The sequence below is a fragment of the Microcaecilia unicolor genome, chromosome 5 (genome assembly GCF_901765095.1).
Source record: "Microcaecilia unicolor chromosome 5, aMicUni1.1, whole genome shotgun sequence".
Lineage (NCBI taxonomy): Eukaryota > Metazoa > Chordata > Amphibia > Gymnophiona > Siphonopidae > Microcaecilia > Microcaecilia unicolor.
In genome coordinates this window covers 7,543,087-7,558,572 of record NC_044035.1, presented here as the reverse complement: position 1 = coordinate 7,558,572, position 15,486 = coordinate 7,543,087, and the positions used below count along the sequence as shown (strand labels likewise).

Sequence of the window (15,486 nt, the reverse complement as noted above, 5' to 3'; positions counted from 1 at the left end):
CCACTGCACTAACCACAGAAACAGAAGCCTGCGCGGCTGCGTTGCTGATCTGCAAGGGCAGGCTTCTACATTACTACTATTACTTATCACTTCTATAGCGCTACAAAGCATACGCAGCGTTGTACACCATACACAAAAAAGACAATCCCTGTCTTACAATCTAGATAAGACAAGCAGACAGACAGAACAATTAAGGGTAAGGGAATAAAGAGGTGAGGATAAAGGACAGGGCAAGTGAGTTAGGAGTCAAAAGCAGTGGTAGAGGTCGGCTTTAAGTTTGGACTTGAAAACGGCCAAAGAGGGGGCTAGACGTAAAGGCTCGGGTAGTTTATTCCAGGCGTGAGGTGCAGCAAGATAAAAGGAGCAAAGTCTGGAATTAGCAATAGAGGAGAAGGGGATTTAATCTAAGTCTTTCTGAGTTGAATTTTCAACATAAATCTGGGCAGCCAAGCTTTGACCAGCTGGGCTTAGGACAATTTTCAGACACAACATAGCCAGCCCAAATCTACATCCTGTCCAGAAAAACAGGACCCACTCCATTGTTGCAAATAACCCAGAAAACAAATATGGTAAAATTATGTATAATCATACCTGATAATTTTCTTTCCATTAATCATAGCTGATCAATCCATAGACTGGTGGGTTGTGTCCATCTACCAGCAGGTGGAGATAGAGAGCAAACTTTTGCCTCCCTATATGTGGTCATGTGCTGCCGGAAACTCCTCAGTATGTCGATATCAAAGCTCCATCCGCAGGACTCAGCACTTAGAGAATTACACCCACGAAGGGACACTCTGCCCAGCTCACCACCGCCGAAACGGGGGAGGGGAATTAACCCAGCTCATCCCCACACAAGTGGGGGAGGGGAATCCGTCCAGCTCATCCCCGCGGAGCGGGGGAGGGACACCACACCCGCCGATGCGGGGGGATCTGGCTTATCCTGCAACCGCAACCGCGGGAGGAGCTGACTGACCCTAACACCGCCGAAGCGGGAGGGGTACAAAGCTGCCCTACAGCCGCACGAAGCGGGAGGGAGTGCCGGCAGAATTTTAAGTCTCAATCCAGCCCCGTAAAACGGAGGGGAGAGGAATGCAGCAGCTCACTGTAACACAAACTCGTCTTAACTCTTGAAGAATCCAAGTGAAAAAACTTGAACACGAAGTCTTTCTGAAGTAACTGAAGACTAAACTTGAACCTGAAATGCAACCAGAATAAAAACAGTACAGATATCTGGGAGGGGCTATGGATTGATCAGCTATGATTAATGGAAAGAAAATTATCAGGTATGATTATACATAATTTTACCTTCCATATCATCAAGCTGATCAATCCATAGACTGGTGGGATGTACCGAAGCAGTACTCACCCAGGGCGGGACATTGAAATCCCTGACCTCAACACTGAAGCTCCAAACCGGGCCTCCGCCCGTGCAGCCACAGTCAAACGGTAATGCTTGGAGAATGTATGAGCCGAAGCCCAAGTTGCCGCCTTGCATATCTCTTCCAAGGAGACGGATCCGGCCTCTGCCATCGAGGCCGCCTGAGCTCTCGTGGAGTGAGCCTTCAGCTGGATAGGCGGCACCTTCCCCGCGGCCACATAAGCCGCTGCAATGGCTTCCTTGACCCATCTTGCCACTGTAGGCTTAGCAGCCTGCAGACCCTTACGAGGACCTGCAAACAGGACAAACAGATGATCCGATTTCCGGAAATCATTGGTCACTTCCAAGTATCTGATGATGACTCGTCTCACATCCAGATATTTAAGAGCAGAGTACTCCTCTGGGTAGTCCTCCCTACGAAAGGAAGGGAGACAGAGCTGCTGATTCACATGGAAGCGAGAAACAATCTTGGGCAGGAAGGAAGGCACTGTGCGAATAGTCACTCCTGCCTCACTCCTGCCTCAGTGAACTGCAGAAAAGGCTCTCGACATGAGAGCGCCTGGAGCTCGGAAACTCTTCTGGCTGAAGTGATAGCCACCAAAAAGACTGCTTTCAACGTCAGGTCTTTCAGAGATGCCCTCGACAAGGGTTCAAAAGGCGGCTTCTGCAATGCTCTTAGTACCAGGTTGAGATTCCACGCAGGCACCACTGAGTGCAGAGGAGGGCGCAGGTGATTAACTCCCTTGAGAAAGCGCACCACATCTGGCTGCGAAGCCAGGGAAGCACCCTTCAGGCGGCCCCTGAAGCAAGCCAGAGCCGCTACCTGGACTTTAAGGGAACTGAGCGACAGGCCTTTCTCCAGACCTTCTTGCAGGAACGCCAACACTGAAGAAATTGGAGCAGTGAAGGGAGAAAGTGAGCCTGCTTCACACCACGCTGCAAAGATACGCCAAACCCTGGCGTAAGCAGTAGAAGTAGAGCGCTTCCTCGCTCTCAGCATAGTGGCGATGACCTTGTCTGAGAAGCCCTTCTTCCTCAGACGCTGCCGCTCAATAGCCAGGCCGTAAGACCAAAGGGGGAGGGATCCTCCATCACCACGGGACCCTGATGTAACAGGCCCTGCTCCACTGGCAGCCGCAGAGGATCGTCGACTGAGAGCCTGATCAAGTCCGCATACCAGGGACGCCTGGGCCAATCCGGACCCACCAGGATTACCCTGCCGGGATGCTTTGCCACCCGATCTAGCACCCTGCCCAACATGGGCCAGGGCGGGAACACATAGAGAAGCTCTTGTGTCGGCCACTGTTGGAGAAGAGCATCTACTCCCAGGGATCGAGGGTCCCGTCCTCTGCTGAAAAAGCGCGGCACTTGGCAATTGGCCGATGACGCCATCAGATCTAGGCTCGGCTGGCCCCAGCGCTTCGTGATGTCCAAGAACGCCTGAGCAGATAGCTGCCACTCTCCGGGCTCCAAGGTATGGCGACTGAGAAAGTCCGCCTTGACATTCATGACTCCGGCAATGTGGGCCGCTGAAAGCTGCTCCAGGTTCGCTTCCGCCCACTGGCAAAGATTCATAGCCTCCTTGGCTAGAGGGGCGCTCTTGGTACCTCCCTGGCGGTTGACATAGGCCACAGCCGTGGCATTGTCCGACAGGACCCGTACAGGCTTCAACACCAGTACCGGGATGAACTCCAAAAGCGCCAACCGAATGGCTCTGAGTTCCAGGAGGTTGATAGACCACTTTGCCTCTGCAGGAGACCAGAGCCCCTGCGCTGTCCTTCCCAAGCAGTGGGCTCCCCAGCCCGACAACGAGGCGTCCGTCGTGACGACAATCCACTCTGGGGTCACCAGAGGCATTCCCGCAGACAACTTGTCTGTCTGCATCCACCAGCTCAGCGCCTTGCGCACTGCTGGGTCCAAGGGAAGGCGCACAGCATAATCCTCCGACATCGGAGTCCAGCGCTGCAGCAAAGAGAGTTGAAGTGGTCTCATATGAGCCCTGGCCCAGGGCACAACTTCCATCGTGGCCGTCATAGAGCCCAACAGCTGCACATAGTCCCAAGCCCGAAGGGGAGAGGCTACTAGGAACTGGTCCACCTGAGCCTGAAGTTTGACAATCCGATTGTCTGGCAGGAACACTCTGCCCACTTGGGTGTCGAATCGAACTCCCAGGTACTCCAGGGACTGAGTCGGGCGCAGCTGGCTCTTCTCCCAGTTGATGATCCATCCCAGGGAGCTCAAAAGAGCAACTACCCGGTCCACAGCTTTGCCGCACTCTGCATAAGAGGGGGCTCGGATCAACCAGTCGTCCAGATAAGGATGGACTTGTACCCCTTCCTTTCGTAGGAAGGCCGCGATGACCACCATTACTTTGGAAAAGGTCCGCGGAGCAGTAGCCAACCTGAAAGGGAGGGCTCTGAACTGGAAGTGTCGTCCCAGGACTGCAAAACGCAGAAAGCGTTGATGAGGAGGCCAGATGGGAATATGCAGGTACGCTTCCTTGATGTCCAAGGATGCCAGGAACTCTCCTGCCTTCACTGCCGCTATAACAGAGCGGAGAGTCTCCATGCGAAAGTGCCGCACTTTCAAGGCCCGATTGACCCCTTTGAGGTCGAGGATAGGCCGGACAGAACCTCCTTTCTTTGGTACCACAAAGTAAATGGAGTAACGTCCCTTGCCAAGCTGACTTTCTGGCACCGGAACGACCGCGCCCAGGCGGATCAGATTGTCCAAGGTCTGCTGCACTGCCACAGCTTTGACCGGAGACTTGCAGGGAGAGAGTACAAACCCGTCTTTTAAGGGTCGGCAGAACTCTAGTTTGTAGCCGTCTCTGATGACTTCCAGCACCCACGCATCTGAAGTTATTGTGGTCCACTCGCCCAGAAACGAGGACAGCCGTCCTCCAATCTGCACTGGGGCGTGGACCAAGACCCCGTCATTGGGTACGAGACCCTGGGGGAGGACCGGGGGGAGCACCTCCGGGACGGCGGTCTCTGCGAAAGGAATGCTGCTTGGGGGAGAAATTCCTCTTGAAGGAAGAGGGGGCAGAGGAACCCGACTTGCCCGGGCGGTACCGACGGGCTTCCTGCAACCGTCCTCTGGAGGTACCGGGACGAGTACTAGCCCGAGCCCTGACCTCTGGTAATTTCTTGCCCTTAGACGTGCCGAGATCGGTCACGATTTTGTCCAGCTCGACCCCAAAGAGCAGCTTGCCTTTAAAAGGCAATCTAGCCAGGCGGGATTTAGAGGCGTGGTCAGCAGACCAATGTTTCAGCCAAAGCCACCGCCGCGCAGAGATTGTCTGAGCCATGCCTTTAGCTGAGGCCCTCAAGACATCATACAGCAAGTCTGCCAAATAGGCTAAGCCCGATTCCAGGGCCGGCCAATCAGCCCTCAAGGAATGATCTGAGGGGGAAGCCCGCTGCACCATAGTCAGGCACGCCCTGGCCACATAGGAGCCGCAAACTGAGGCCTGCAAACTTAAAGCAGCCGCCTCAAAGGACGACCTTAAGGCCGCCTCCAATCTTCTGTCTTGGGCGTCCTTTAAGGCCGTGCCACCTTCCACCGGCAACGCCGTTTTCTTAGTCACCGCAGTGATTAAAGAATCCACGGTAGGCCACAGATAGGCCTCACGTTCACTCACAGCCAAAGGATAGAGGCGGGACATAGCCCTAGCCACTTTAAGGCTCGCTTCCGGGACATCCCATTGAGCCGAAATTAAGGTGTGCATGGCATCATGCACGTGGAAGGTTCTAGGCGGGCGCTTCGTTCCCAGCATAATGGCAGAGCCAACAGGGGCTGAGGGAGAGACGTCCTCCGGAGAGGAAATCTTCAAAGTGTCCATGGCCTGTAACAACAGGTTGGGCAAATCCTCTGGGCTAAAAAGCCGCGCTGCAGAGGGGTCATCCGCTCCATCCGAGCGGGGATCCGTCTCCTCCAAGGAATCCGCAAAGGACCGTTGGGAGACCTCAGACACGCTGCCCTCATCTACATCGGAGGAGACAAAGTCCTCCAAGGCCTGGGAATCAACCCGAGGGCGTTTACCTCTGGGAACCTCAACCTCTTTACCAGACGAGGGAGCAGGGGCAGCGTTTTGCATGAGGAAAGCCTGATGCAGCAGCAAAACAAACTCGGGGGAGAAACCCCCCAGACTGTGCACTTCCGCAGCCTGGGCAACAGCCCTAGACGCACCCTCAACCGGCGCTCGCAAGAGCGGGGGAGAGACATGCTGCGCATCCAAAATGGCGTCCGGCGCGACACTCCGCGAAGGAGCCGCGCGGGAAGAACGGCGCTTAACTTTAGCCGCTTTTGTGCCGTCGCCCAAATTAAGGGCGTTCATGGCATTAATGTCTCCAACCTCAAGGGCGGCCCACGAAGAAGCCGTCCGAGCCGCGTGGCCGGCCAAGATGGCGGAGGCGAGGAGCGGGGGATGGGCGTTTATGGCGGGAAAAACCGCCACGCCGGAGGAAGGACCGGGACATTCATCGGTCACGAAACTGTCACCCAATAAGGGCGAATCAGGCTGTAAGACCCCCGCATCCCCTCTAGAAGCGCTCAAGCGATCCGGGGAGCGACCCTTTGCGCCCTCGCCCTCCGACGCCATATGCCACGAGGAGAAGAATCGGGGAACCCCCTGCCCGCTATAAAAAGGTAAAAATTACCTGCTGTCCGCTCCGAGCTGTAACGAACTGGTGTCCCAGTGAGTAGCTGCAATGAACGTTTAAATAAACGTCGAAATAAACGCCTTTAAGGACGTTTAAAATTTTTTTTTTTTTTTTTAACGGAGCCAGCGGGAGGGGGGAGAAAAGGAGGGACCTGGCACCACCAGGTTTGCACTTGCTCAAAAGAGCCCTCAACCCCAGGCCTCAACAAAACCTAAGGATTAGGCTTGGAGGCCTAGCCAGAGCTGCTGCTGTGTGTGACCACCACCTGCTGAGATAGAGAACATACTGAGGAGTTTCCGGCAGCACATGACCACATATAGGGAGGCAAAAGTTTGCTCTCTATCTCCACCTGCTGGTAGATGGACACAACCCACCAGTCTATGGATTGATCAGCTTGATGATATGGAAACTATCATTAAAAAATTATTACAATTACTGACGTGCTACGGCAAGATGCTGTAAAAACTGGATGATTCCTGGTTTTCAAAACGACAATATTCAGGAAGTGACCATTAAGATCAATTTTAGCAAAATGGTGTTTAACAAAGAGCGACAAAATAAAGAATACGGCGCAAAGCGTTTGCTGAGGTAGTTTCCTAATAGAGGTTGGACTAATGTATTTTCAAAGGTCAAACTGAGTGCCTATGGATAAAGTAACTGGGTTGGGAGCTGGCTGAGTGGAAGGCGACAGAGGGTAATGGTAAATGGGAGCTCACGCTGAGGAAAGGGATGTCGCCAGTGGTGTGCAGGAAGGTTCGATTCTTGGGCCGGTTCTTTTTTTAACAGCTTTGCAAGCATTATTGCTAAAGGGCTATTTGGTAAAGTTTGCCCCTTTGTGGCCGATACCAAAATATGCAAAAGGGTAGACACCGCCGATGGTGTGAATAATATGAGGAAGGACTTAGCGATGCTAGAGGAATGGTCTGGAATATGGCAGCATCCAGAATACGGAAGATTTAATGCTAAAAATTGCAGGGTCAGGCATTTGGGCTGCAAAAATCAAAGGGAACGATACAGTTTAGGGAGCAGGAAGATTTTGGGTGGGCCTAGACAAGAAGTGGGTGGGCATGTGTTCTCCCCTGTCCCCCACCAACTTAAAAAAATATCCCAGCTGGCAGGAAAACACTGCTCACTACCTTGGCAGCCTGCAGCAAGCATGCACTGAAAACTGAGCATGCGTAGTTGCCAGTACAGGCAGCTTAGGAAACTCAGACTTCTGAAGTGGAGAGCAATGTTTTCAGCACCATCAGGAGGAGGTCTTCAGCTGGCGGAGCTTGGGATCCCCACCAGCTACCACTAAATGTGTGCTGCTGTTGGGTGGGCCTGAGCCCTAAGTGGGTGGGCGCCGGCCCACCCGTGGCTACGCCACTGTTAGGGAGTGAAGAACGTTTGTGCATGAAAGAGGAGTGGGATTTGGGGGTGATGATATGTGATGATCTTAAGGTGGCCAAACAAGTAGAAAAGGTGACATCGAAAGCTAGAAGGATGCTTGGGTGCATAGGGAGCGAAATGGCCAGCAGGAAAAAGGAGGTGATGATGCCCCTGTATAAGACTCTGGCGAGACCTCATTTAGAATACTTTGTACAGTTCTGGAGACCCCACCTTCAAAAGGATATAAACAGGATGGAGTCAGTCCAGAGGGTGACGACTAAAATGGTCAGTGGTCTTCATCATAAAGTGTATGGGGCCAGACTTAAATGCACAGGTGAGTCTCTTTCAATTGAAAGGAAGCTCTGGAATGAGGGGGCATAGGATGAAGGTGAAAGGGGATAGACTCAGAAGTAACCTGAATAAATACTGCTCCACGGAAAGGGTGCCAAATTCATGTAACAGTCTTCTGGTGGAAGTGGTGGAATCAAAGACAGTATCTGAATTCAATAGAGCTTGGGACAAGTACACAGGATCTGTAAAGGAGAGTAGACTGCATGGATAGGCCATATGGTCTTTACCTGCCTCTGTTTTCTATGTTTCTAGGTTACTTGAAATTTTGTGTTTTTACTTCTTTTGACATTCTTTTACATTTCTGATTTTTACCGTACATTACTTTGAGAATTCTCTTGAAAAGTGGTTATTTTAAACCTGTCTGCATTTAACTCTGGAACACAATCCCCTGTGAAATTCAGACAGAAAATAGTTACCTCCGCTTCTGGAAGGCTCAGTTCTTTTCACATGCTTCTGATGGGCCCAGTACAATATTCAATTCTATAATTTGTGTTCTTACTTTGTTATGATGGTATATTGTTTGTATTTTATTTATGTTATTGTTGTACTCTGTCCTTGGTCTTTGTTGAAAAAGGTATATAAATAAATCAAGTCTGAATGAATGAATGAATGAATCTGCCACCCTGCAAAGAAATCTTTGTTGAATAATGAATGTTTCCATTTTAAATCTTGAAAAGTCTGGGCTATTGTTTTATTCACTGCTGAGAAGTTCTTATTCAAACCCTTCATGTGCCACCTCTCAAATACTACATTATTTAATTTTCAAGTGTGTTTCTGTGAGTAAAGTGGAGTGGAGGAGTGGCCTAGTGGTTAGGGTGGTGGACTTTGGTCCTGGGGAACTGAGTTCGATTCCCGGCACAGGCAGCTCCTTGTGACTCTGGGCAAGTCACTTAACCCTCCATTGCCCGCCGCATTGAGCCTGCCATGAGTGGGAAAGCGCGGGGTACAAATGTAACAAAAATAAAAAAAAAATAAAAATAAAGCACACAGCTTGTGGAAACGGTCTTCTCTCAAACTGTCGGGCTCAAGTTATGTACCTGCAAAAGTTTACCTGGCCTGAGCAGAGGTAGGCGTGTACATTAAATGCCAAAAAGCGGGTGTAAACCTATTAAAACAGAAGTCTGCAAATATTTTTTTGGTTTGGAAATCCAGCTTAGTCCGCAGTGAAAACTGTGCATGTAGTTTTTAGGAGTGGGGAGAGATACAAAATTACTTCACAGGTTGGTAAATAAGGTGACGACATACAGTGGGGGAAATAAGTATTTGATCCCTTGCTGATTTTGTAAGTTTGCCCACTGACAAAGACATGAGCAGCTCATAATTGAAGGGTAGGTTATTGGTAACAGTGAGAGATAGCACATCACAAATTAAATCCGGAAAATCACATTGTGGAAAGTATATGAATTTATTTGCATTCTGCAGAGGGAAATAAGTATTTGATCCCCCACCAACCAGTAAGAGATCTGGCCCCTACAGACCAGGTAGATGCTCCAAATCAACTCGTTACCTGCATGACAGACAGCTGTCGGCAATGGTCACCTGTATGAAAGACACCTGTCCACAGACTCAGTGAATCAGTCAGACTCTAACCTCTACAAAATGGCCAAGAGCAAGGAGCTGTCTAAGGATGTCAGGGACAAGATCATACACCTGCACAAGGCTGGAATGGGCTACAAAACCATCAGTAAGACGCTGGGCGAGAAGGAGACAACTGTTGGTGCCATAGTAAGAAAATGGAAGAAGTACAAAATGACTGTCAATCGACAAAGATCTGGGGCTCCACGCAAAATCTCACCTCGTGGGGTATCCTTGATCATGAGGAAGGTTAGAAATCAGCCTACAACTACAAGGGGGGAACTTGTCAATGATCTCAAGGCAGCTGGGACCACTGTCACCACGAAAACCATTGGTAACACATTACGACATAACGGATTGCAATCCTGCAGTGCCCGCAAGGTCCCCCTGCTCCGGAAGGCACATGTGACGGCCTGTCTGAAGTTTGCCAGTGAACACCTGGATGATGCCGAGAGTGATTGGGAGAAGGTGCTGTGGTCAGATGAGACAAAAATTGAGCTCTTTGGCATGAACTCAACTCGCCGTGTTTGGAGGAAGAGAAATGCTGCCTATGACCCAAAGAACACCGTCCCCACTGTCAAGCATGGAGGTGGAAATGTTATGTTTTGGGGGTGTTTCTCTGCTAAGGGCACAGGACTACTTCACCGCATCAATGGGAGAATGGATGGGGCCATGTACCGTACAATTCTGAGTGACAACCTCCTTCCCTCCGCCAGGGCCTTAAAAATGGGTCGTGGCTGGGTCTTCCAGCACGACAATGACCCAAAACATACAGCCAAGGCAACAAAGGAGTGGCTCAGGAAGAAGCACATTAGGGTCATGGAGTGGCCTAGCCAGTCACCAGACCTTAATCCCATTGAAAACTTATGGAGGGAGCTGAAGCTGCGAGTTGCCAAGCGACAGCCCAGAACTCTTAATGATTTAGAGATGATCTGCAAAGAGGAGTGGACCAAAATTCCTCCTGACATGTGTGCAAACCTCATCATCAACTACAGAAGACGTCTGACCGCTGTGCTTGCCAACAAGGGTTTTGCCACCAAGTATTAGGTCTTGTTTGCCAGAGGGATCAAATACTTATTTCCCTCTGCAGAATGCAAATAAATTCATATACTTTCCACAATGTGATTTTCCGGATTTAATTTGTGATGTGCTATCTCTCACTGTTACCAATAACCTACCCTTCAATTATGGGCTGCTCATGTCTTTGTCAGTGGGCAAACTTACAAAATCAGCAAGGGATCAAATACTTATTTCCCCCACTGTATGATCTTTGCTACCTTTCAAGAATTGTTTTCACGGTGCCTCTTTGTGGCTTAAAAGCTTATGAGTAAGTGATATCTGCAAAAACAACTGAGCAGGGAGAATTGTTTAATAGTTTAATCATCTTAATATACCACTAGTTTACAATAACAATTTAAAAATAATATAGTAATGCAATAAATGTAAGGAGGTCCCCTTTAAATTCCTCAGCACAAAAAAATAGAATAGTACATAAGTACGTAAGTATTGCCATACTGGGACAGACCGAAGGTCCATCGAGCCCAGCTTCCTGTTTCCAACAGTGGCCAATCCAGGTCACAATTACCTGGCAGAAACCCAAAGAGTAGCAACATTCCATGTAGAACCCCAAAGAGTAGCAAGATTCTAGAATTCTAAAGAATAACAAGATTCCATGAAGAATTTCAAAGAGTAGCAAGATTCCATTCAGAATCCCAAGTACATAAGTATTTCCATACTTGGACAGACTGAAGGTCCATCAAGCCCAGCATCCTGTTTCCAACAGTGGCCAATCCAGGTCACAATTACCTGGAAGACCCAAAGAGTAGCAACATTCCATGTAGAACCCCAAAGAGTAGCAAGATTCTAGAATTCTAAAGAATAACAAGATTCCATGCAGAATTTCAAAGAGTAGCAAGATTCCATTCAGAATCCCAAGTACATAAGTATTTCCATACTTGGACAGACCGAAGGTCCTTCAAGCCCAGCATCCTGTTTCCAACAGTGGCCAATCCAGGTCACAATTACCTGGAAGACCCAAAGAGTAGCAACATTCCATGTAGAACCCCAAAGAGTAGCAAGATTCTAGAATTCTAAAGAATAACAAGATTCCATGAAGAATTTCAAAGAGTAGCAAGATTCCATTCAGAATCCCAAGTACATAAGTATTTCCATACTTGGACAGACTGAAGGTCCATCAAGCCCAGCATCCTGTTTCCAACAGTGGCCAATCCAGGACACAAATACCTGGCAAGATCCCCCAAAAAAGTACAAAACATTTTATACTGCTTAAGCCAGTCTGGGTTTTACTTCCATTGCTTTCAATGGAAGCAAAACCTGGACTGGATCAATGTGTCCTCCTTTTTCTGGATCCAAACGTACAAAACAGGGGGCATTCTCTATGATGACGAATTTCAACAGGTAAAAGTAGAGACTAACCAAAGACGATTCACCACTGGAGACTTGAGTCCAACAGTCTTTATTTGTAACAATAAAAAGACCCTTTTTCTGGAGCCATACGGTAACCCTAGCCAAGGCAATTGCCCTGTTTGCCACCCCCAAATGCCAGCCCTGATTGAAAGCAATGGTACATTCCAAGATTGTATCATGTAACTGCCCTGTTTATGATGCCAGTGTTTTATCATAATGACGTGGAATCTGTGCAGACAGTCAGATACAACTCTGGACTCCTCGTTGGATAGACTGAATGGACCATCTGCCGACATTTACTATGTTACTATGGTCAAGGTGAACTATACTCAGGTATCTTCTTGTCCCCAGAGGGATTCTACTACTACTACTAATCACTTCTATAGCGCTACTAGATGAAAGCAGCGCTGTACACGTTAAATGCAGAGAGGGCTCACAATCTAAGTCTTTGTATCTGGGGCAATGGAGGGTTAAGTGACTTGCCCAAGGTCACGAGGAACGGCAGTAGGAATCAAACCCTGGTTGCCAGGATCAAAGTCCAGTGCACTAACCGTTAAGGTACTGCTCCACTAACTTGTGTTTGTAACCTGAGGCAGTGGAGAGTTAAGTGACCTGCGTGAGATCATATAAAATGTAACTGGGATTTAAACCCTGGCTTCACCGATTCTCAGCCTCCTGCTACACTACTTCTCCACTCTGGCAATTCCTGCTGTATGATGCCGCATGACAATTCTCTGGTTAGATCATCAGAAAGTCAGTATGATGTCCACAGATAAATTATCAGTTAAGAATGAAACACAGTCAAGCTATTAAAGACATTCTTCTGACTCTGGAAACCCATTAATAGCATTTTTCCAGCAGATCAACAAAAGATTATTTACAACACATTTACAGACTCTGAACACTGGCCAAGGCGTTAGTCACATTTTTGGCTGTGATGTACCCTCCTTGTAAATTTGTGTGTGCTTTCAATTTAGTTATGTTTTTTATTTATCCAACTTAAAATGTTTAGCATTAATAGAACATTCTCAGCCTTTTCATTTTGTCTTGTAACTTGGCTTCATGTAATCTTTGTTCACGATGAATAGGAAAATCTTTATTTCACATGGGCAACATTAGCAGTCTGAGTAATAGGGAAGGCATGGCCCAGTATTTTAACTAGAATTCATATCTCACTTCCACCAACAGCCCTTGTGACCCTTGTGACCTCGGGCAAGTCTTTTCACTTCCCAGTGCCTCTGGTACCCACTTGAACTGTAAAGCTCTTTGACATAGACAGCTAATTATTATACCTGAATTACTAATACTGTAACCCACCTTGACCACTATTTGAGGTTTAACTCATGACTTTCCAGCTAGTAATACAAAGCAAGTTCCATTCAGTTATGGTAGGTATTTCCTTGGCCCTGGAAAGTTTACAGTTCAAGTCTCTACCTGAGGAAATGGTGAGTGAAGTGACAGCACTGCGTAACCCTGGTAGCGCTTTAGAAATGTTAAATAGTAGTAGTAGTAGTAGGCCAAAGAGTGCATCAGTGACATTTGAAACCAGAGGAACTTGGAAAGGTTGGATAAAATTCCAAACTATTAATTTTGCTGCCTGATATTCAACATAATTTAGCTGGCCAGTGACTGATTAAATCGCTCAGTCAAGGCTAGCCGCTAAGATTCAGTGGCACTTAATCAGCTAAGTGCCACTGAATATCGCATAAGAACATAAGCATTGACATACTGGGCCAGGCCGAAGGTCCATGAAGCCCAGTATCTTCTTTCCAACAGTGGCCAATCCAGGTCACAAGTACCTGGCAAGATCCCAAAAGAATAAAACAGATTTTAGCCTGCTTATCCTACAAATACGGAGTGGATTTTCCCCAAGTCCACCTTGATAATGGCTTATGAACTTTTCTTTTAGGAAATTAGCCAAACTTTTTTTTAAACACCGCTAAGCTAACTGCTTTTACCACATTCTTTAGCAACAAATTCCAAAGTTTAATTACACATAAGGAATGTTTTCTCTGGTTTGTTCTAAATTTACTACTAATTAGCTTCACTGCATGCCCACCTAGTCCTAATATGTTTTGGAAAGGGTAAACAAGAGATTCACATCTGCCTGTTCCACTCCACTCTGTATTTTATATACTCTTTAGCCTTTCTTCACAGGAAAGATGTCCCAGTCCCGTTATCATTTTTGGTTATCCTTCTCCGTACCTTTTCTAATGTCTTTTTTGAGATGTGGTGACCAGTACTCAAGGTGTGATAGCACACTGAGCAGAGGGTTTGGTGGCTACACAGATAAGTACTGCAAGAACCGCACAGCTACAGTCTGGAAAATTACAGGAGAACGTCGATTATCCAGACTAACCTCAGCAGAGAGCAATCCAGATAATGGAAAATCCAGATGAGTACACATTCCTTTTTGAAAAGAGCACACGCTTTGAGAGTTACATGTTGAGCATTACCTTTTGCTTTCAATAATAAATGGGGAAAAATACCAAACTATTTGTGAAGTTATAATTTTGTTTTTACTGTATATCAGGCATGTGATAACAATGATACAGAGATTATGATAAAAACATTTTTAAAATAAAGAACAGAAGCAATCCAGATAATCAAAGTTCAGATAGTCAGTGTCCTAATGTACTTCCTTCTATAGACTTCTAAAATATTCAGAGTGACAAAGAAAGCCTCGTGATACAGCCTGTACTCCACCACAAAATTAGTACTCAAAAAAAAAAAAAAAATATATATATATCACAGCATGCTACAAGAGTATACAATTACAGCCATGTTAAAATCGCAGCAGCAACACACAGCTCATTGGCTCAGGCGGTGACATTTAAAAACAAAGTCTGGCAGTTTGCATTGGTCTTAAGTAGGATTCCCATGATCTACCTTCCCCACTGCACCCTACCCACCTTAAAAAATACATATACCCAGATTGTCCATTGGTTCTCCCTCCCTACCTACCCCCAACTTGCAAAAAAATTCCCCGTTGTCCAGTGGCACCCATCCTCTCTCATCACTCTTGACCTGACTTAACAAAAAAACAAAAAAAAAGCCTTCCTTGTATCGAGTGGGACCCCCCCACTTCACCCCATGACTCCTTGTCCAGCCCCCCCCCCCCCCCCACCACCAGACTTCATACCTTAAATGAGGCAAGAGTGATGCCAACTCATTCCTGCTTCCAGTTCCGATTTCAAAAATGGCAGCCCCCAACCCCTCAAGGTGCATCATGGGATGCATTGGGCATAGTCAGTCTGTCATATAAAGACAGGCGACAATATCTGGAAAAACTAAGACAAAATGGTAGTCAGGAAAGCAAAGATACAAAAGGAAGAAAAAAATAACCAATGGGGGTGGGGGGTGGGGGGTGGGGAGATAAGACTTTTTTTTTTTTGAGATATGTTAATGATAGGAGGAAATGCAAAAGTGGGATTGTGAGACTCAAAAGGTGAGAGAGAGGAATATATAGAAACTAATAAAGGTAAGGCTTAACAAAATATTTCTGCTGCAAAATTGAACAGTAACAAGGATGAGGAAACCAAGCTTGTAATTTAGACAGTCTTTATTTTATTGCATTTGTATCCCACATTTTCCCACCTATTTGCAGGCTCAATGTGGCTTACATAGTTTGTTATGGCATAGTCATTACATGATATCAGATACACTTAGTATTGTGCTTATCATTCCTAAAGGCCTATTGTGGGAAGACTTGACATGGCT

General features: G+C 47.4%; 1 protein-coding gene across 1 annotated transcript in view; it reads right to left on the bottom strand.

Annotated features, from left to right (window-relative positions):
- The window catches only part of RAB11FIP2 (RAB11 family interacting protein 2), a 130,338-nt gene that overhangs the window by 81,073 nt on the left and 33,779 nt on the right, over positions 1-15,486 (bottom strand). The gene's annotated exons all lie outside the window — the stretch shown is intronic.